The sequence below is a fragment of the Scyliorhinus torazame genome, chromosome 1 (genome assembly GCF_047496885.1).
Source record: "Scyliorhinus torazame isolate Kashiwa2021f chromosome 1, sScyTor2.1, whole genome shotgun sequence".
In the NCBI taxonomy this organism is placed as follows: domain Eukaryota; kingdom Metazoa; phylum Chordata; class Chondrichthyes; order Carcharhiniformes; family Scyliorhinidae; genus Scyliorhinus; species Scyliorhinus torazame.
In genome coordinates, this window is record NC_092707.1 from 288,693,798 (window position 1) to 288,717,424 (window position 23,627).

At 45.8% G+C, this 23,627-nt stretch overlaps 1 protein-coding gene across 5 annotated transcripts in view; it reads left to right on the forward strand.

Annotated features, from left to right (window-relative positions):
* The window catches only part of wdpcp (WD repeat containing planar cell polarity effector), a 288,945-nt gene that overhangs the window by 18,883 nt on the left and 246,435 nt on the right, over positions 1 to 23,627 (forward strand). For 3 of the 5 annotated variants that reach the window (XM_072507286.1, XM_072507278.1, XM_072507261.1), the window contains one exon: positions 22,970 to 23,037. The exons of the other annotated variants lie outside the window; for them this stretch is intronic. The gene's annotated coding sequence lies outside the window, so the exon portion shown is untranslated. Of the gene's footprint in view, positions 1 to 22,969; positions 23,038 to 23,627 lie in introns of those variants that run through there. 5 annotated transcript variants of the gene reach the window in all.

Genomic DNA, 23,627 nt, shown 5'->3' on the forward strand with positions numbered 1-23,627 from the left:
CCCGGATGAACAAATTCTTTGGGCTGGAGGACAAATGTGCTAGATGTGCCGGAGGACCAGCGAACCATGTACACATGTTCTGGGCGTGTCTTAAACTAAGGGGATACTGGCAGGGATTTGCGGACGTCATGTCCCGGGTATTGAAAACTAGGGTGGCAATGAGTCCTGAGGTGGCAATGTTTGGGGTTTCGGAGGACCCGGGAGTCCAGGAGGAGAAAGAGGCCGACCTCTTGGCCTTTGCTTCCCTGGTAGTCCGCTGACGAATACGGTTGGCATGGAGGGGCTCCAAGCCCCGAAGTCTGAAGTATGGCTTTCGGACATGGCGAGCTTTCTCTGGCTGGAGAAAATTAAGTTTGCCATGAGAGGATCGCTGTCAGGGTTCGCCCGGAGGTGGCAGCCATTCGTTGACTTCTTCGCAGATAATTAATCGTCAGCAGGGGAGAGGGGGGGTTAGGGTAGCGTAGAGTAGGGGGTTGCTTAGGCAGATTCTTGCGAGAGGGGAGTCGATGCTTGCATTATGTCTTATTTGCTTTTTGTACACTACGGTATAATGTTGCAGTTTTATATGCCAAAAATACCTCCATAAAATTGTTTATTAAAAAAAATTATATGCTTTGTCTTCTATTTGCCCTAGCTGTCCCTTTTTACAAAGAAGATCAATCCCCCAAATCCTTAAGGCAACAAGTGTAAAACTAAAACTGCAAGGCACATAACCTTTTAGTATTTTCAGTTTCTTCATACAGCCGGTTCAGACATTTCCTTTTCACTTAATTTGGATAATGTCAAGTTGTGTTGTGTTGATTGACAAATGAATGCAGTCTAGTATCAGAGACCAGGAGGAAAGCAGTTTACGGACTACAACTTGTGCTATGTTGCCTGTATAATGGGGATAGATACTTAATTCAAAGCAGGAATTAAGTTGATATTTGCTTTTCTCTGGGAAGACTGGAGGGTCCAGATTAAAACTAATCAATGTGATTCCAGTTGAAGCTGTGCTTGAACATTGCAGCAATTCTCCAGCTTGTACCCACCTTATTCACAATTCCCCCTGTGATCAGTGAATCATAGAACCAGTTTACCCAACTTTCTGAGGTTTTAGAAAGTGATTTCGAGAACATTACACCTATTCTTAAATCTTGCTTTCATCAAATGAACAAAATGTTTGTGAAGCCACAGCCTGACTTTTGAGTTAGGAGTTAAAAGTCAATTGAGAGTTTAAGTAATACTGTGAAGTTTTAAAGTTCTGATCTCAGGAACTTGCACAAACCAGATTGTGTGCTGGAACTTATTTCCTGTCATTTCAGCCATGAGGATAATTTTTTGCTCCAGAATTCAGCAAGTGTCTGTGATGAAGTAGCCAGAGGAGGGCAGCATTCTCACTGTCAAGTCAGCAACAAAGGTTACTGGTTAACAGGTTGCTGAAATTGCAATTTGTTGAAAATTGTGTCCAAATTAAGTCATTAGAACTCCCTTGACATTGTATTGAATGAGCAGGGTACTCCTTGAGATACCGTTATGTAGATGATTCAGTATTTTGTTGTACTGGAGTGTTATGATGTAGAATAGAAGGGGCATGGGTTTGCTCCTGCAATTTTCCATATATGACTTCACTATCGCAGTCAGGCTGGCTGATGGGGTGCTAAACAGAGATAAGGAGAGAAAAATTTAACAGAGGAAATCAGAAACTGGATCATCTCGATCATAATTATTACAGTCTGTAATCCAGGTCCTGCTTGCTCACTTGTCCTCTCAGTTGGGTGCAGCAAAAATAGGATTTTAAAATAAATTGGACTAAAAAAAGCTGCAATATACCATCACAGCAGATCACAACTGTGGTAAGGTTTGTTAAAATTGTTCTATTTATGAAACTCTTGGGGTATTTTTTGGAAAATAGTGAATTGCTAATGAAAGAAAGACTTTCATTTATATGGAGCCTTTCATAACCACAGGGTACCCATAGTGAGTGAAGTACTTTTGAAGTATAGCCTCTGTTTTACTGCGGGACATTTAATGACTGACAAAAAAGTGTAACCTGCTGTGATGTAATTGCTGTGCAGTGTTATGGCCTTGTGAATGTTCAGGGCATACAAAAATACAAATTAGGAGCAGGAGTAAGGCCACTCGGCCCCTCGAGCCAGCTCCACCATTCAATAAGATCCTGGTTGACCTGCTTACAACTTTAACTCCACATTCCCACATGCCCCTGATAACCTTTCACCCCTTTAATAAATGTGAAAAGGAGTCCGACGAATAACACAAAAGATGCTTATTTATAACAGTACTATGTACAAAGGTGCACGGTCAGACTTTACCGGGTCCCCTCTCTGTCAGTCAGTTCCTATCTGGCCAACCTTGTATACAATGGTAATAGCCCTGTAGTTAGCGGGGGAGCTCATACTCCTCCAGACACATGGGGAAAACAATCAAGCCAGCTCCGTGTAGGTTATTACACTCCTCCCTCCCAAAGTCCGAAGACCCCCAAAGGGAACGTTGAGGATGATGAAGATGAGTGAATGAAAGCAAAGAAATTAAAAACACTGATGAGGAAGTCTCAGAAGAAACCGGTGGAGCACCACAGGGGGACGCAGATGCTTTAGGCTTGGAACATGGTTGGCTGTTGGTGGGACTGGATCAGCCAGAGTACAATGAGCTGGAGATTGACGCTGGCGGCTGGATTGCAGAGGTGGAGAACCCTCTGAAGGTGGATGAATGACAATGTCCAAGTCAGGGACCCTAGAGGTTTGTGTCTCCATGTCGGAATCAGACGACCAGACATCGGGGGCGGGATTCTCCGCTGGCGTGATTCTCCGTTTTGCCAGAGCCCGGGGTTTCCTGACTGCGTGGGGCTGCCCCACAATGGGAAACCCCATTGACTGGCTGGCAGAACGGAGAATCCCGCTGGTCGGGGCAGAGATATGGCGCGGAAGGGCGGAGAATCCAGCCCCAGGCATTTGGGTATCGCGAGAAGAAAACAACATAGTGCAGACTGAGGAGCAACCAACTGGACCCGGATGAGTGCCCCCGAGGAGCTGTCCGAGAGGCAGGCTGGAGTGGGGAGATTTTCCCCAAGGAACCTCTGGAGTGGAAGACTGCTGGACACAAAGGTGGTTGAGGTAATGTTCCATTAACTGACCTCTAACACTGATCTAGCAGGAAACAGGACCAGTTTGGCGAACGACGACCCTAGGAAACCAAAGTGGATCTTCACTAAAGTTACGAACACTGACCGCCTGGTCAGAAGACTATGCCTATTTGGGCAACTCCCTTGAAGATCCTGTGTGCAGCACACCTTCACGCCTATGTCGGGTAGCAGTAAACTCGACTGAGTGTGGTGTTGGCGACCCATCAACATTTCGTCTGGGCCACCCTAGTAACAGCATGAGTCGTCCTAGACAAGAAGTGGATGCGTGCCAGCCTGGTATCTATCGAACCTGTTTGTTTCTTCAACTCTCCCTTCACTGCAGGTTCCGTCAATCCATTTGACGCCAGATGATGAGGCGCAGTGCGAATGTGGCGGATGCCATTCGCCTTTTATGAAGGCGGGGTACTCCTCGCTAGTAAATGAGGCCCCGTTGTCCGTAACAAGCACCTCCGGTAATCTGTGGGTGGTAAAGGATGTGCGTAGCTGCTCCATGGTTGCACGAGAGGTGATAGATGTAATTTTGTGGACCTCGAGTCACTTTTGAGTGTGCATCCACCAAATGAGGAACATGGAGCCCAAGAACAGCCTGTGAAACCTGCGTGAACGTGGGCCCAGGGACATCTGGGCCACACTCTGGGTGCAAAGACGCTGCTGCCAGAAGCTTCTCATGGACCTGACACACAGGGCAACGTTGGGTCAACAGATTTTACTCCTGGCCAGCACTTTCATTTTGGAATCTCCCTGGATGAGCAACATACAGGTCTTTCAAAACGAAAGGTAGGCCTTTTGCAGGTACAATGACTCTTCTGTCCCATTGGAGGACACCGTCTTCATGGTCAGTTACCGACATCTTGGTTGGAAAAGGCGTCAACTTCACTGGAAGCTGTCAGTGTGGTCTGCTGGATAAAACCAAATGTCGCACCTTAGTTAGTACCGGATCGTATTGCATCCAATCGCAGATGCAAATAGCTGTCACTGACAAGGTGTCCATGAAATTTAGGACTGCCACGATCTAGTCGGTCGTGAACAGATCCACCGAGACAACTGGCAACGCGAGTCGACTTAACGCTACGGCATTCGCAATCGCAATTGCCGTGCCTGGACAATGTTCAAATGAATATTAGTATGCAACTAATAGTAGAACCCATCTCTGGATCCGGGCTGCGCAATTAGTGGTATCGCCTTATCCTCATGTCATGTGAGAGTACCTTTAAGACATGGAAGTTTAAGCAATGTACCTTTTAAGAAAACAGTGAAGTCAGAGAGTGGGTGGAGCTGAGGTCGGGTCAGCCATTTTGCAGTTTTGAAAAGAGCTGGGTGAGTGTCTGTGTTTTGCAGTGAGCTGGATTTGCTGTGATGTCTGCCATAAAAGACCATCTCTGGATCATTTGGGTGATTTAAACTCCTAATTGTAAAGCCTTTAACCTGATGTGATTTTGTTTAAAGGTGTTAAGTCTCTTGGAAGTTTGAAGGAACATTTTAAGGAATTATTTACTGTTGCAATATTTTCTGAGTTATCTTTGAAGTAAGGGGTGTTAAGAGATCCAATGTTTATTTATGATGTTGAGTTCATGGAATAAACAGTGTTTTGTGTTTTTAAAAACCCACGTGTCCATAATTGTACTCCCACACCTAGGAAAAGGCCGTGTGCTAGGAAAAGCAACAAATACATTAAAGGGAGAGGTTGGTTGAACTCCATGATACATTTTGGGGTTCTGAAAACGCCTCACCCATAACTATTGGGGGCTCGAGGGGGATAAAAGTCTATCTATTGGATTGGCTTTTGTGAACTTAAAGACAGTGAAGGATTGTTGCTTTTCTGGTGTGGTATTTTAGTTTAAGTGGGGAGAGTGTTGTGAACAATGGCTCTTTCAGAGGCTCAGAAGTTTTTGGGGGTGGAGAATGCTACACGTATTACCTTACGGACAGAAACGAAAAGCAGACTGTTAGATCTGGCAAGAACATTGCAGTTAACATTACCTGACAAAATGTGAAAAGATGAGGTAATTATGGCGGTGGCTAAGCATTTAAAGTTGCCTGAGATAGAGTTTGACTCATTGGAAATGGCAAAAATTCAGTTGCAAATTAAACAAATGGAACATGAGAAAGAATTTAAACGGCTTGAATACGAGAATGAGAGAGAGGCGAAAGTGAGAGAGGAAAATGAAAGAGAAAGAGCGAGAGCAGAAAGAGAAAAGGAGAGAGAAGAAAGGAGAAAAGAAAGAATAGCCCTAGCAGAACAAAAAGAAAAAGAAAGAGATACAGATCAGGGAAAAAGATAGAGAGGGAGTTTGAACTTCAGAAAATGGCCATGAAACATGACAGTCAGTTAAAATTGGCAGAGTAAAGGGACACGTACAGTTGGAGGAGATGGATGCGGATAAGGAGACAGAGCGTCAGAGTCGAAGACGTGGTGAGGATCTATTTAAATATGTCCAAGCATTGCCAAGGTTTGACGAGAACGAATTTCATTTGAGAAGGTAGCTAAACAAATGAAATGGCCACAGGACTTGTGGGTGTTACTGATTCAAACAAAGCTGGTAGGTAGAGCTAGTGAAGTGTTGCCATCACTACCGGAGGAGGTATCTAGAACGTATGAGGAGGTGAAGAAATCCATCTTAAGTGCATATGAGCTAGTGCCTGAAGCTTGCAGACAAAGGTTTAGAAATTTAAGGAAAGAATTTGGTCAAACATACATGGAGTTTGAAAGGCTCAAACAGAGTAACTTTGATAGGTGGATAAGGGCTTTGAAAATAGACCAAACGTATGAAGCTCTCAGAGAAATTATACTTTTGGAGGAGTTTAAAAATTCAATTCCTGATGTAGTGAGAACTCATGTGGAAGAACAGAGGGTTAAAACTGCGAGATTAGCAGCGGAAATGGCAGATGATTATGAATTAGTTCATAAATCAAAGATTGGTTTCCGACATCAGTTTCAGCCGGTGAGGGATAGAAACTGGGGACATGAGAAATACTCAAGTGGTAAAGGTGATCTGATGGGAGACAATAAAGAGAATGTACCTCAGATTAAAAAAGAAATCCAGGAGGGTGGAAAAGAAATTAACAGTTTCAGATGTTTTCACTGTAATAAACTAGGCCATGTAAAGTCACAGTGTTGGTAGTTGAAGAAAAGCACTGGGAAGGCTGATGTGGTAAAACAGGACAAGACAGTAGGGTTTGTTAAAGTGGTAAAGGAAAGCCCAAGTGAAGTAAAGGAGGTGCAAAAGATTGTCAGCTTGATCAAGAGATGATTGACAAGAAGATGCCAGATCTCTTTAAAGAATTTACTTGTGTGGGTAAAGTTTACTCGTGTATCAGGAGGAGCAGGTAAAGAAGTCACAATTTTAAGAGATACGGGAGCTAGTCAATCTTTAATGGTAAGAGATGAGGAATTATGTAGTTTGGGAAGAATGTTGCCAGAAAAGGTGGTGATAAGTGGAATTCAGGGTGAGAGGAGTAGCATTCCATTATATAAGGTAAGATTGGAACGTCCAGTGAAGAGTGGTGAAGTGGTAGTAGGAGTAATAGAGAAACTATCTTGTCCAGGAATACAGTTTATCTTGGGTAATGATATAGCTGGATCGCAGGTGGGAGTGATGCCTACTGTGGTTGATAAGCCAGTGGAAAATCAGTCAACTGAAGTGTTGAAGGACGAATATCCTGGAATTTTTCCGGATTGTGTAGTAACCAGGTCGCAAAGTCACAGGTTAAGACGAGGAGAAATCAAAGAGTGAAGTTGAAGTGCAATTATCAGAAACTATTTTTGATCAGATGGAGGATGAGGCGGATATTTTTAGTTCGGGAAAATTGGCGGAGTTACAACAGAAAGATGTAGAAATAAAACGGAAATATCAGAAAGAGGATTTTAAGAGTATACCAGAGTGTTATTACCGTAAAAATGATGTCTTGATGAGAAAATGGAGACCTGTACACATGCAGGCGGATGAAAAGTGGGCAGACGTTCATCAAGTAGTATTGCCGGAAGGGGATAGAAAGGAGGTGTTGCGAGTTGCACTTGAGGTACCAGTGGGAGGTCATTTGGGGATAAGGAAAACTCGAGCTAAAATCCAGAAACATTTTTATTGGCCTGGACTACATAAAGATGTAGTTAAATTTTGTCAATCATGTCACACATGTCAAGTGATAGGGAAACCTCAAGCAGTGATAAAACCAGCGCCCTTAATACCCATTCCAGCATTTGAGGAACCTTTCACAAGGGTCCTAATCGATTGTGTAGGACCGCTTCCTAAAGAAAAAAGTGGGAATCAATATCTTTTGACTGTAATGGGTGTGTCTACTAGGTTTCCAGAGGCCATTCCAGTACGTAATGTTACAGCTAAAAAGATTGTGGAGGAGTTACTTAAATTCTTTACTAGATATGGACTACCCACAGAAATTCAATCGGATCAAGGAACAAATTTTACTTCAAAGTTATTCAAAGATGTTATGGATAGCTTAGGAATAAAACAATTTAAATTAACTGCGTACCATCCAAAATCGCAGGGAGCGTTAGAAAGGTCACATCAGACATTAAAGACAATGTTGAGGGCGTATTGTCAAGATTATCCAGAGGATTGGGATAAAGGAATCCCATCCGTATTATTTGCAATTAGGGATGCACCTAATGAATCTACCAAATGTAGTCCTTTTGAACTAATTTTTGGTCATGAGGTAAGAGGACCACTTAAATTGATTAAGGAAAAATTGGTGGGTGAGAAATCCGAAATTACACTATTGGATTACGTGTCAAATTTTAGGGAACGATTGAATAGAGCAGGTGAATTGGCTAGACAACATTTGAAAGTTGCACAAAATGTGATGAAACGGGTAGCGGACAAGAAATCCAAAGTTCGTTGTTTTGCCAGTGGGGATAAAGTTTTAGTGTTGTTACCAGTGGTAGGGGAGCCTTTAAAAGCTAGGTTTTGTGGACCGTATCAGATCGAAAGGAAATTAAGTGAGGTGAATTATGTGGTAAAAACACCAGATAGAAGGAAGACTCACCGAGTGTGTCATGTGAATATGCTTAAAAGGTACTTTGAAAGGGAAGGAGAGAAAAAGGAGGAGGTTTTAATGATTCTAACTCAAAGTGACGAACCAAATCCAGATGACTGTGAATTTGACATACCTCAAATTAAATTGGAATACGAGCATGTTCTTAAAAATTGGGATAAATTGTTGAGTTACCTTCCAGAGGAAAAATGAACTGACCTGAAAGAGTTATTGATATCACATGGGCACGTTTGTAGAGATAAATTGGGAAGTACTAAAATGGCTATACATGATGTAGATGTGGGAAATGCTGTTCCTATCAAACAACATCCATATAGACTTAATCCTTTAAAATTGGCACAGGTTAACAAAGAGATTGAGAGTATGCTGAAGAATGGCATAATTGAAGTGTGTTGCAGCGAATGGAGCTCACCCATAGTGATGATACCTAGACCAGATGGTACCCAACGGTTGTGTGGACTATAGAAAGGTGAATGCAGTTACAAGAACGGACTCTTATCCTGTCCCACCATTGAGGGATTGCATTGAGAAAGTGGGACAATCTGCTTTTATTTCCAACTTCCAGACATGGAAAGAACATTTAAAACATCGTATGGAGTTCTTCAATCGACTTCAAGTGGCTGGTTTGGTGATGAATCTAGCCGAAAATGAATTTGGAGAAGCCCAAATCACTTTCCTTGAGGAGTTTCCGATACCCTTAAGACTAAGGGAGGCAATGCGATCTCTTGACATGAATGAATTTGATCGAACCTTTGTGCAAAAGTTTTGTGGCGTGATTACTCCACTGATGGACTTGCTAAAGAAACCTAAAAAATGTCAATGGACAGTGGACTTTCAACAGGCATTTGACTGCCTGAAAGTGTGATCACCAATGCTCCTGTATTGGAGAATTGCAAAGGACTCTGTGGTCAGATTGAACTAAAGTATCTGATTCTAAAGAGAAATGCCGAGGAGTAGAGGAATGGATGGATCGTGCAGAGACTTTGTTCAAAGAGACTGTCAATCAAGAAGCATTTCGGTTGGAGGAAGAAGAGCAAAGAAAAATGGACTATATTATTATGCCTGTTTGCGTGTGTTTTTTTTTGTGAAACATAAATGTATATTTACTGTGTGCATTTCTCAGTGGATAGTGCAAAAGTGAAAAATGAAACCATCTTGAAGTTGATGGTTTATTTTTTGTGGGGGGGGGGGAGGTGTCATGTGAGAGTACCTTTAAGACATGGATGTTTAAGCAATGTACCTTTTAAGAAAACAGAAGTCAGCGAGTGGGTGGAGCTGAGGTCAGGTCAGCCATTTTTCAGTTTTGAAAAGAGCTGGGTGAGTGTCTGTGTTTTGCAGTGAGCTGGATTTGCTGTGATGTCTGCAATAAAAGAACATCTCTGGATCATTTGGGTGATTTTAAACTCCTAATTGTAAAGCCTTTAACCTGATGTGATTTTGTTTAAAGGTGTTAAGTCTCTTGGAAGTTTGAAGGAACATTTTAAGGAATTATTTACTGTTGCAATATTTTCTGAGTTATCTTTGAAGTAAGGGGTGTTAAGAGATCCAATGTTTATTTAAGATGTTAAGTTGAGTTCATGGAATAAACAGTGTTTTGTGTTTAAAAACCCACCTGTCCGTAATTGTAATCCCACACCTAGGAAAAAGCTGTGTGCTAGGAAAAGCAACAAATACATTAAAGGGAGCGGTTGGTTGAACTCCATGATACATTTTGGGGTTCTGAAAACGCCTCGCCCATAACACTCTCGAAACAGGCCAAGCAGCAGCTTATGATGAAAGTATGGTGGCCATAAACGTATTGATGGAAGCTTTTAACTCCGAGACAACCACAAGACCTTTTTCTGCATGGAATTAGATACAGGTTCAGTAGCCGTTTACATCCTGGAGGCAAAAGCTATTGGGCAGTCCTGGCTGTCGCCCATCCGGTGGGAAAGGATGGCACCAATTCCATACGGCGATGCGTCACACGTGAAATAAAGGAGTTTTGTGGCATCAAAATGAGTGCGGTCCTTGGCCGAAACTAGCGTTCGTTTCACCAAACGAAATGCAGTCTCCTGGTCAGCGCCCCAAACCCAGGGTCGTTTTTTCTGCAGAGGATTGTCAGGAACTGTTGCCAAATTCTGTATAAATTGGCCATAATTTTTCGGGGCCCAAGAAGGAGCAAAGCTCTGTAACATCACGCAGTGCGGGGACCATCGTTATTGCCTGTAGTTTGTCGGCGACTGGGTGTAGGTGTCCTTGTTCACCCGGTAGTCTAAACATGCTACCTCCTTCGCATTGAAGACGCACTTTGCTTTACACAGGCAGATGCCATATTCTGAGAACCGCTGCAAAACTGCCTCCAAGATATTTGAGGTGTTCCGTCTCTGTCGCTCCCATAATTAACACATCGTCAAGATGTTCAGCAATGCGTGGGAGACCTAGCAAAATACCCTCCATGACTCGTTGAAAGACGGCACGAGCCGAAAGGAAGTCAGGTATACATACCTGCCGTCGATCATACGTATTTTTGCGAAGCCTTGAGCATCGTTCAAATCCAATTTTGTGAAGTGGAGCCACCTGCCAGTGTGGCATGTAGGTCTTCGATACAAGGGAGTAGGTAGCGGTCCGAAAAAGAAGCCGTATTTACGGTTAATTTATAATCGCTGTAGAGGCGGACAATGCAGTCTGGTTTTATAACCGGGACCACCTGCGCCGCCTAGTTGTTAAAATGGGCCGGCTGAATGGTCCCAAGGCTTTCTAACTGCTAGAGCTCAGCTTTGACTTTGCCCACAGTTTCATGGGGAACTGGTCGAGCATGGAAAAGCGAGGCTGTGTCTGTGGATCCACATGAGTTTTCGCTATAGCCCCTTTTATTTTCCCAAGGCTGGGCCTGAAAACGTCAGGGAATTTCTGCAACACCGCATGTAAAGCGCCTGTTTTGACCTTGAGGATACATTGCCAGTCAAGCTGTAAATGGTGTAGCCAATCCCGGCCCAGCAGGTTGGGACCGTCACCCTGCACCACGATAAGGGGGGAAGACTCAAAGACTGACGCCCGTAAACCACTGGGGTGAGCGTGAAGCCCACAAACGACAAACGCTCCTCTGTACATGTGGTGAGGCATGTGGCTGAATCAGTTAATGACAATTTACTCCCTTCGTGTCGGATCCGGTCAAATACGTGGTGGGGTACCACAGAAACAGCAGCACCTGTATCTGATTCCATCTGAATTAACTGGCCATTAACTCGCACGGGGCTGCGGATAGGAGCCATTTGTGCAGCCGCACAGTTCAGCTGAATTTCGGACTCGTCTCCCGCTTGTTTGGGATCATCCAACTGAAAGGCCAACACAGGAGGCTGACGTCTACCTCGTCCCGAGCGGTAGACTTCACGCAGCCAGTGGCTTCGGCAACCCCAATACCTACACTTCTCGCAGGACAGAGTTGGCCCCTCTCAAATCCGGAGAGGGCGTGTACTACAGCCTAGGTCCTCAAGAATTCAGGCCTGCTGCATCGCAGCGATCCGGTTTAGCCAGAGAACGGCAGCGAGGGTGGGCGTCATCGAATGACATTCACCTCCGTACCTTGGAACTCCTGCATGCCCCGAATGGCACACTACTGTGAAAGAGAAATCTGCAAAGCTTATTGGAACATTAAGGAATCTCCTCCTAGAAGCCATTTTTGTACGTTGAAATTATTAATACTGCAAACCAAGTGGTCGCGAAGCATATCCCCCAACAGAGCCCCATATTCACAATACTCTGTGATTTTTCCACAGCCGGGAAACATACTTGGCAACTGACTTCCCTTCCGACCTTTCCGCTGTATTAAATCAGTATTGCACAATGGTGGATGGTGCCGGATTGAAATTTTTCCCCACCAGTGCGATGAGCTGGTCAAATGCTACTGTAACTGGTGCTACTCGAAATGTGAGGCCCCTTGTTATGCGCACTAGAGGCTGTTAACAATATCACTGTCTGACACTCCTTTTCGGTTATGTTGTTGGCACGGAAAAAATATTGCAAACTTTCTGCGTACTGGTCCCACGACTCAACTGCAGAGTCAAAAGCATCCAGTTGATCAATAAAGGCATAATGAAGATTTAATGCTGTACCTGAGTATCAGGCAATGCAATGTCATGGAGAGACTGCGTGGGTGGCAAAGTAGAACATCGACAGTTCCAGTTTATCTTTGTCGCCAGTTTAATAAAGGCGAAAAGTAGTCCGACAAGTAACATTGTGAAGATGTTTATTTATAACATGTACTATGTACAAAGAGGCCTGGTCAGACTTTACCAAGTCCTCTCTCTCTGACGGTCGGTTCCTATCTGGCCAACCTCATAGACCATGGTAATAGCCCCGTAGTTAGCGGCGGAGTTCAACCTCTCCTCGAGCCACATGGGGAAAACAATCCAGCCAGCCCTGTGTACTCCGTGCAGGTTATTAACCCCTTTGCTTATCAAGAATCTATTTTGCTCTGTCTTAAAAATATTCAAAGATTCTGCTTCCACCACCTTTTTGAGAGAGGAATTCCAAAGACTCATGACCCTGTGAAAGAATTTTTTTTTCTCATCTCAGCAACTCTATTTTTAAACAGTGGCCCCCTAGTTCTAGATTCTCCCACAAGAGGAAACATCTTTTTCACATTCACCCTGTCAATACTCCTTAGGATCTTGTATGTTTCAATCCAGTCACCTTTTATTCCAGTGGATACAAGCCTAGCCTGTTCAACCTCATAGACAACCTTCCCATTCCTGGTATTTGTCTGGTGAACCTTCTCTGAACTACTTCCAAAGCATTTACATCCTTCCTTAAATATGGACACCAATATTGTACCCGTATTCTAGATGCGGTGTGGTCTCACCAATGTCTTGTATAACTGAAGCATAGCCTCTACTTTTACATTCAATCTCTCTTGTAATAAACAACTACATTCAAATAACTTTCCTAATTATTTACTATACCTGCATTCTAACCTTTTGTGATTCATGCACTAGGACACCCACATCCTACTTCATCTCAGAGCTCTGCAATCTCTCACCACTTTGATATATTTTTAAATTTTTCCTGCCAAAATGGACAATTCCACATTATATTCCATTTGCCAGTTTTTCCCACTTGCTCAACCTACCTATAGCCCTTTGTAGCTTTCTTATTTCCTCTTAACAACTTACTTTCCTATCTACCTTTGTATCATCAGCAAATTTAGTACCGTGCCTTTGGCCCCTTCATCCAAGTCATTTATATATAAAATTACACGCTACATCTTGCCAACCAGACAATGACCCATTTATGCCTACTCTGTTTCCTGTGAGCTAGCTAATCTTCTATGCATGCTGATATGTTACCCTCTACACTATGAGCTTTTATTTTTCACAATATTTGATGTGGCATTTCATCAAATGGCTTCTGGAAATCTATGTACAGTACATCCAATGGTTCCCCTTTACCCACAACACATGTTAGTTCTTCAAAGTACTCCGATCAATTGGTTAAACAGGATATACCTATCTCAGAACCATGTTAACTTTGCCTGATGACTTTGAATTTATCTAAGTACTCTACTATAACATCTTTAATAGCTTCTAATATTTTTCCTATGACAGACCTTAAGTAGCTGGCTTGTAGTTTCCTGCTTACTGCCTCCCTCCCTTTTTGAATAAAGGGGTTACATTTGCTGTTTTCCAATCCAATGGAACTTTCCATGAATCTGTTTTGGAAAATTAAAGCCAATGCATTACCTATCTCCGTAGCCACTTCTTTTAAGACCCTAGGATGAAATCCATCAGGATTCAGGGATTTGGACTTCCGGTGATAGTGATGCGCTGAGTGGACGCACAAAAAGGTCCGCTCTCCTCCGAAGAACTAGAAAATAGACACTTTTGACCGAAGTTATCCCGCAAAAAACGGATAAAAACATCCCCATACTTTCTACAAGACACAGACAGAAAGAGATGCCAGGTAGCAGTAACTCCAGAGGCCGCAGAGAGGCCAAAAGCAGCAGCAAAGGACCAGAGAAGCGAGTGAGCAGATCGTGGACCCATGAGGTGGGGGGTCCCGACCAGTTAGCCGTGAAATGAGACCCCTCCCCCTGCCGGAGGATGAATGGAAGAAGTGCCTCATGAGGGAACTAAAGGAGCTGAAAGCCTAGATCAAGATTGAGATCGAGGAGGCAGTCACAGAAGCACTGGCCACCATGCCCTCGACAAGGTAGAAAGGAGATTGGAGGCCCAGGGAAACACTGTCCAGGATCTGGAAAAAGCCTCTACCGGCCTGAGGGATCGGATAGTCATCCTGGAGACAAATAACGCGGTTGGTGGCGATCCACGAGAGCCTGAAAAGAATGATTGAGGACCAGGATAACGGGTTGAGGTGCCAAAATCTCAGGATACTGGGCCTGCCAGAGGGGAAGGGCAATTTGCATGGGACTGGTACTGTCTCGTTCTGATTCTGGGAACCAGTGCACAAAGGATGGGGTGAGGACAGCAGAGCGCAGGACAGGGTGAGGAGGAAAAAGGGGGGGAATAAAAGCAGCAAGTGAAAAAAGGGGTTGGGAAAGCTAGCGCCAGACGGTGTGGGCGAGGGTGGGGGAGGTGGCCACAGCACATCTCCCACCAGGAAGAGAGCACCGGGCGACGGGGCTGGTTTACACTAATGGGCGGATAGCTGCTGGAGTAGACGGGACGGGGTGAGAACAGAGGGGGGACAACAGTAGTGAAGGGGGGGGGGGGGTAGCAAAAGGGGAGAGAAGTAGAATCACAAGGGGCAAAGGGCTCTTAGTCATGCCATGATCAGCGGTGTCCTGGAAGGGAAACCAGTGGTCCTGGTGAACGTGTATGGGCCCAACTGGGAAGACATTGAGTTTATAAAAAAGACCGTGGCAGAAATCCTGACCTAAATACCCACCGACTTAGCACTGCTGCCGCATGGCGCCGAGGTCCCAGGTTCGATCCCGCTCTGGGTCACTGTGTGGCGTTTGCACATTCACCCAGTGTTTGTGTGGGCTTCGCCCCCACAACCCAAAGATGTGCATGGTAGGTGTATTGGCCACGTAAAATTGCCCCTTAATTGTGTGTGTGCGTGTGTGTGTGCGTGTGCGCGTGCGCGCGCGGACAGGTCAAACCCCTAGGTTTAAAAAAAATAGCTGCAAATGGACTTTAACCTGCTATCCACAAGGAAAGCAGTGCACCAACTCCGTCAGACACGGGTCACCAGCTGAGGCAGCCACGTGGAAAATAGCGCAGTTAGGGACAACAACGGCAGACTAACAGCCGAGCCGGAAAAGGTCAGGAAGCATTGAGGCCTTCTACCGGAGGGGATTCAGGAATGAAACAGTTCCTCAATGGACTAGACATGCCAATAGTGGGGGAAGATAGGAGGATGGGCCTGGAAGCACCTCTAGAATTAGGAGCAGTCCTGGAGAGCATTAACTCCATGCAGGCAAGGAAGGCGACAGGAGTGACGGATTCCTGTGGACTGCGACAAATATTTTGCGGCAGCACTGGTCCCGCACTTGCGGGACATGTTCGCAGACTTGCTAGCAAGGGGCATCTTGCCTCCAATGCTAACACAAGCCACAAAGACCAAATGTGGGTCCTACAGACCCATCTGGCTGCTCATTGTAGACACGGAAATACTGGCAAAAGTCCTCGCCAGGTGACTGGAGAACTGTGTGCCAGAGGTGGTCGCAGAGGACTAAATGGGCTTTGTCAAGGGTAGGCAGCTTACAGCGAACTTCAGGACCCTACTGAACATGATAGTGACCCCATCCGGGGAGCGAACACCAGAGGTGATGATCTCCCTTGGCGCAGAAAAGGCCTTTGAGAGAGTTGAGTGGAAGTACCTCATAGAGGTACTAGATCAGTTTGGGCTTGAAACCGGGTTCACCTCCTAGGTGAAACTCCTGTACAACGCCTGTCGTGGAAATAATATTAGACCGAGGCTTCGAGCTTTGTTTCAGGAATTTTATTAACACTATCATGGAGAGGCTGCAATGGTTAATGACCATTCTAAGCACTCGTGAGTTACAAGCAGAAAAAAGCATATCTATATACTCTGAAATAAACAGCTTTTGAAAGAAAAACAGCATCTGGCTGGCCATGTTTATATTAAACAACCTTGAGAAAGTACATATTTGTCGCCTTGTCTAGAACGTCTCGTCAGCATAGTAAGATTAAATCTAAAAAGCTGTTTCTAAGCAATATTTTGGTACATTACCCGATATGCTAAGATACGGCTAAAACAGTGTTAAAATAAAGTCAAGCAATCCCATCATGCTTCAGTAAGTGCTTTTTCTATAATTAGCAACTAATATTAGTGTATTCTCTAAGCGGACAACTAATATTAATAATTCCTCACATTAATTTTCCTTCCACAACGCCCCATGATGGGCCAACACCATCAGCTCTAAATACTCCAGCTGCACAAGGCAGGGTTGCCTGCTGTCCCCACTTCTATTTGCCGTGGCAATTGAGCCACTGGCGATTGCCCTCAACATGGAAGGGATCATGAAGCTCCTGAAAGAGTTTGGGGCCTTCTCGGGCTACAAACTCAATCGGAGCAAGAGTGAAATCTTCCCAGTGAACCCGAAAGGGAGAGGGGCAGAGCTGGAGGGGCTACTATTCAAGCAAGCCCAAAGCATTTCTGTAACATGGGGATCCAAATTGCCCATGACTGGACACAGATCCATAAATGGAACCTGACTAGTCTGGTGGACGAAGTAAAAAAAGACCTGCAGAGGTGGGACACACTCCCACTCTCCCAAGCGGGGAGGGTGCAGGCGATCAAGATGAACGTGCTGCCCACAATGTTGGGGGAGGGGGGGCGTGTAGGGAGGGGAACTGAAGGAAAGGTTGCAACTGCCCAACGGGAATGAACTACGATATTTACAAATCAAAACCTTCCTCCGCAAGGAGATGACATCATACCTACGAATGCCAGGACACTCTATAATAAAGAAACTGTTGAACAAGGATGACTTGGGTGGAGGGAACTGCGGGGACCTGTATGGACGACTGTTGGAGGAGGCATGCTCCCTGCTGGATGAGACACAGAAAAATGGGAGGAAGAACTAGGGACAGAAATAGGTGGGACTCTGGAGCGAAGCACTGGACAGGGCCAACTCCACCTCCACATGTGCATGGCTAAGTCTAATGCAAATGAAAGTGGTGCACAGAGCACACCTAACTAGAACTGAAATGAGTTCTTCTCGGAGGTGGAGGACAGTTGTGAGCGGTGCCAGGTAGACCCGGCCAACCACACCCACGTTCTGGGCATGCCCCAGATATGTCGGGTTTTGGACAGCCTTGAAGCAATATCCAAGGTTGTGGGGACAAGGGTGGAGCCAAACCTGAAAATGGCAGCCTTCGGGGTATCAGACCAGCCAGGACACTTTATGGGGTGGGGGGTGGGGGTGGGGGGGTGGGGGGTGGGGTGGAGGGGGGGGGGGTGGTGGCGTGGCGGCGGCGGCAGCCTTGCCATTGCCATTGCCTCCCTAACCGTCAGCCGAAGAATTCTGTTCGCCTGGTGATCAGCAGCATCAGACTGGCTGGCCAACCTGTCGGAATTTCACCTGGAGAAAATCAAATTCACCATCTGGGGGTCGGATGAGGGTTTCCACAAGACATCAAAGCCATTCACTGACTTGTTCCAGGGCCTGTTTGAAGCCAACAGCCAATAGGGTGGTGGGCTGAGGGGTGGGGTTCTGCCACAGAGGGCCACAAAAGCGCCAAAGAAAAAGGTGAGAGAAGGGCAGGGAGACAGAAACCTCCGAGGCAGATGACGTGGGGGCCGAGAGAAACACCACAAAGAGAGGACCTGACAGTAGGGTGTAAGGGTCCCAGGGCAGAATGGGGCAAACATGTACCGAACTAACCCTGTACACCGCCCCCCACCCCCAGGTGGAAACATATATATGAAACTGGTGAACAAGCCAAGCCGAGCTGATCCAACGTACATACACAAAGGGAGCTTGAATACGGGCGATGCTATCTGGGTACTTTGTATGTACCGCTTCCTTCTTCCTTTTCTGATTGTACTGTCTCATGTAGAAAAAACTAATACCCTAAAAATATGCATTATAAAATGCGCAACCAATAAAATGTTTAAGCAGTTAGGTGGGATCCACAAGGACACCCAAGTCCCACTGCACACTCCCCTCTCCCAATTTACAACCATTCGGGTAGTAAACTGCCTTCCTGTTTTTGCTTCCAAAGTGAATAACCTCACACTTATCAAAATTATACTGCATCTGCCATTGATTTGACCACTCGTCCAACCTGTCCAGATCTTGCTGTAGGATCCCTGCATCCTCGTCACAATTCACCCTCCCACCTAATTTGGTATCATCTACAAACTTTGAGATGTTACATTTTGTTCCCTCATCCAAATCATTAATATATATTGTGAATAGCTGGGGTCCCAGCACCGATCCCTGTGGTACCCCACTACTTACTGCCTACCAATTTGAAAAGGACCCATTAATCCCTACTCTTTGTTTCCTCTCTGCCAACCAGTTTTGTATCCATCTCAATACATTTCCCCCAATCCCATGTGCTTTAATTTTGCACAATACACTCTTATGCGGTCTTTATCAAACGCCTTCTGAAAGTCCAAATATACCATATCGACTGGCTCCCCCTTGTCAACTGCACTGGTTACCTCTTCAAAGAATTCCAACAGATTTGTCAAGCATGATTTCACCTTTATAAATCCATGATGACTCTGACTGATCCTGCCACTGATTTCTAAATGTTCCGCTATAAAGTCCTTGATAATGGACTCAATTCAAACTGACTTGATGGCCTGCATTAAAGCTGAATTCCAGCAGCAGAGGAAACAACTGCGAAAAGATCTCGCAAAGGCCATTGAAGAAGCGGTGACGAGTCTTCTGGTGGCGGCCATGGAGGAGTAGTTCGCGCATTCAGCAGCTCCCGCCTGGAATGGACTCTCGGACCTTTTTTCAGAAGTTTTCACGGACTTTTTGGGGCAGATTGGTGAAGCGAACACTGCCAAAAGGATTTCTTCTCTGGATAGCTGGACCCCAGGAGTGGCCGGGTGAAGCGCTGATAGGGACGGAGGCATTCCCTCAACCCCTGGAGCTGGATGGGGCGCACAGAGCTCTCGCAAGGAAGCCCAAGGCGAATGAACCACCGAGGGCCATGGTGGTGAAATTTCATTGCTTCTTGGATAAGGAACTTGTCTTCCGGTGGGCAAAAAAAGAACGGAGCAGCAGGTGGGAGAATAGTGTGATACGCATCTACCAGGACCTGGGTGCGGAGCTGGCCAAGAGGCGTGCTGGATTCAACCGGGTGAAGGCGACCCTCTTCAGCAAGGGTGTGAAATTAGGGATGCTACACCAAGCGAGGCTATGGGTCACATACAAGGAACAGCATCACTATCTTGAGACGCCGGACGAGGCGTTATCATTCGTCAAACAAGAAAAGCTGGACTCGAATGAAAGGACAGTTAAGCTTTGGTGCAATGCGGCGGTGGGGTTGGGTAACACGGTACCATTTCTAATTTTCGATTGTATACAATGTTGGGTGCAGTGTTTTCGGCAAAGTTGAGATAAGGAGGGGGGAGGGGGCCCTGTACTTAGTGCCATTTTTCGGGAAGTTGGAGCCTTGGTTCAACAAGTGTCTCCTCACAGGGCAATGTTAGTGTCTTCTGTTTATTTTTCGTTTTGTATTACTATTTACTCGCTGGGGCTGGAGAGGTAGTTTAATCGGTTTATTCATGTGGGGAGAGGGGTCCGGACAATGAGGCGACAGTCTGATCGGCGCCAGGTGCGGGAACTTCCGGGGTCAGCATGTGTCAGCTGACTCTTGGGAGCATAGTGGGGGGTGAGCAAGTGCTCAGCTGGTGCACAGGCTCAACCTGACCCGGTTGGTGGAGCAAATGGAAGGGGACTTAAAAGGTGGGACATGCTCCCGTTGTCACTGACAGGGAGGGTGCAGACTGGGAAAATGACGGTCCTCCCCAGATTTTTGTTTGTCTTTCAGTGCCTCCCCATCTTCACCCCTAAGGCCTTTTTTAAACGGGTGAGTAGGATCATTTTGGGCTTTGTGTGGGCGAATAAAACCCCGCGTGTAAGGAGATCGCTGTTGGAGCGCAGTCGGGGGAGGGGGGGGGGGGGGGGGGTGGCGCTGCCGAACTTGCGCAAATACTACTGGGCGGCCAATGTAGCTATGATTAGGAAGTGGCCGTTTGGGGGAGAGGATGGGGGGGCGGCAGGGCGTGGGAGCAGCTGGAGGCGGCGTCATGTAAAGGTACTAGTCTGGGAGCTTTGATAACGGCTCCTTTGCCATTCTCGCCGACCCGTTACTCCACAAGTCCGGTGGTGGCTGCGACACTGCGGATCTGGGGACAGTGGAGGAGGTACAAGAAGGTGCAGGGAGCGTCGGCCTGGACCCCGATATGTAACCACCACAGGTTTGTCCCAGGTAGGATGGATGGTGGGCTCCAGAGTTGGCAGAGGGCAGGCATCAGAAGGATGGGAGATCTGTTCATAGTTTGAAGGCGCTAGAGGACAAATTTAATCTGCCACCAGGAAACGCCTTTAAATATTTGCAAGTACGAGCCTTCCTGAAAAAACAGATAATGGCCTTTCCGACGCTGCCGCCACTGAGGATACAGGACAGGGTGGTCTCCGGCACCTGGGTGGGGGAGGGGAAGGTGTCGGATATCTACCAGGAACTACAGGAGGCGGAGGAAACCCTGGTGGAGGAGCTCAAGGGCAAGTGGGCTGAGGAGCTAGGTGAGGCGTTGGAAGCGGGTCTTTGGGCAGAGGTCTTGGGCAAGGTTAATTCCTCCTCATCTTGTGCCAGGCTCAGTCTAATTCAATGTGGTCCACTGGGCACACATGACGGCAGCGAGAATGAGCAAGTTTTTTGGGGTAGAAGACAGTTGTATGAGGTGCAAGGGCAGCCCTGCAAACCATGTCCACATGTTTTGGGTATGCCCGGAGCTTAGAGAGTTCTGGCAAGGGTTCGCGAGGGCAATGTCCAAGGTGCTTAACACACGGGCGGTGCCGAGTCCAGAAATAGCGATCTTTGGAGTGTTAGAAGACCCGTGAGTTCAGGGGGCGAAAGAGGCCGATGTCTTTGCCTTTGCCTCCCTAGTAGCCCGGAGACTGATTTTATTAATGTGGAGGGACTCAAAGCCCCCGAGTGTAGAGACTTGGGTTAACGACATGGCTGGGTTTCTCAGCCTCGAGAAAATAAAGTTTGCCTTAAGAGGGTCTACGCTAGGGTTCTCTCGGAGGTGGCAGCCGTTCAGCGACTTTAAAATGTCAGCAGCAGCAGCAATCCGTAGGGAGGGGGTTGAGTGCTTCATTGGGATGGTGTGGGAAGACTGAGTCGCGTGGGGTAATGTCTATTTAATTGTTATTGTATATTCTCTTTTTGCACTATATTAATGTTCACTCTAGTTTGTTTTGTTATTATTGTTACTATTTTATTATGAAAAATTCTGCAAAACCTTAATAAGAATACTTAAAAAAAAAAAGATAATGGATTCAAGCATTTTCCCCACTACCGATGTTAGGCTTGCTGGTCTATAATTCCCTGCTTTCTCTCTATCTACCTTTTTGAATATCGGAGTGACGTGAGCTACCCTCCAATCTGCGGGGACAGTTCCAGAGTCTCTAGAATCCTGGAAGTTGACCACCAATGCATCCACTATTTCCAGAGCCACCTCCTTAAGCACTCTGGGATGCAGATTCTCAGGCCCTGGGGATTTATCCGCCTTCAATCCCATCAATTTTCCCAGCACCATTTCTCTACTAATGTTGATCTCCCTCAGTTCTTCCCTCTCACTAAACCTTTCATTGTCCAACATTTCTGGGATCTGATTGTGTCCTCATTTGTGAAGACAGAACCAAAGTATGTATTCAATTGCTCAGCCATTTCTTTGTCCCTTATTATGCATTCCTCTGTTTCTGTCTGTAGGGGGCCTACATTTCTCATTCCCAATCTCTTTTTCTCTTCACATATCTATAGAAACTCTTAGTGTCAGTCTTTATGTTCCCTGCAAGCTTCCTTTTGTACTTTACTTTCCCCTTCTTAATCAATCCCTTTGTCCTTCTTTGCTGAATTCTAAACTGCTCCCAATCCTCAGACCGATTACTTTTCTTGGCCAATCTGTATGCTTCTTCTTTGTATCGGATACTATTTCTAATTTCCTTTGTAAGCCATGGATTGGCCCTCTTACCCCCTTTGCTTTTGTGCCAGACAGGAATGAACAGTTGCTGTAGTTCCCCCATGCGTTCCTTGAATGTTTGCCATTTTCTATCCACTGTCATTCCTTTAAGTAACTCTCCCCAATCTATCAAGGCCAACCCACGCCTCATATCCCCTTTATTAAGATTCAGCACCCTAGTCTCCGAATCAACTACTTCACTCTCCACCTTGATCATAAATTCTATCATGTTATGGTCGCTCATCCCCAAGGGGTCTCGCACAGCCAGATTGGCAATGATTCCCTTTTCATTACACAGTACCCAGTCTAAGATGGCCTGCTCTCTAGTTGGTTCCTCCACATGTTGGTCAAGAAAGCCATCTCGTATACACTCCAGGAATTCCTCCTCTATGGCATTGTGGCTAATTTGATTTGCCCAATCTATGTGAAGATTAAAATCACCCATGATCTCTGATATTCCCTTGTTCCATGCATCTCTAATTTCTTGTTTAATGCCATTCCCAACCTCACCGCTGTAGTTTGTGGGTCTATATATGACACCCACTAATGTTTTTTGTCCCTTGGTATTTCTCAACTCTAGCCATACAGATTCCACATTTTCAGAGTAGTATCCTTTCTCACTATTGTGTTAATTTCTAGGAAGATCCGCAACAGCAGTGGGAGTCATTCAAAAAGGAAATGGAGAGAGTACAATGCCAACTGTAAAGGTTGGTACTAACAACTCCAGAGAACCCTGGATATCAAGGGATTTACAGAATTGGATAAGGGGGAAAAAAGGAGGCTTCTGTCAGATACAGGGAGCTCAAAACGGTGGATGTTCTCGAGGAATATAGAAAGTGCAGAGGGGTACTTAAAAGTACTTAAATTAGGAGAGTGAGGAAAGGGCATGAAAAAACACTGGCAGGCAAAATAAAGAAGGGGCATTGAAAAACACTGGAGGTCAAAATAAAGGGAAATTCCAAGGTATTTTCTAAGTTAAAATTTTTTTTTTTAGAGTACCCAATTCATTTTTCCAATGAAGGGGCAATTTAGCGTGGCCAATCCATCTAGCCTGCACATCTTTGGATTGTGGGGGCGAAACCCACGCAAACACGAGGGGAATGTGCAAACTCCACACGGACAGTGACTCAGAGCCACGATCGAACCTGGGACCTCGGCGCCTAGAGGCAGCAGTGCTACCCACTGCGCCACCGTGCTGCCCTACTTTTTATAAGTATATTAAGGGCAAGAGGGTAACCAGGGAAAGTGTAGAGCCCATTAGGACCAAGTGGCAACCTGAGTGTGGAGCTGAAAGACA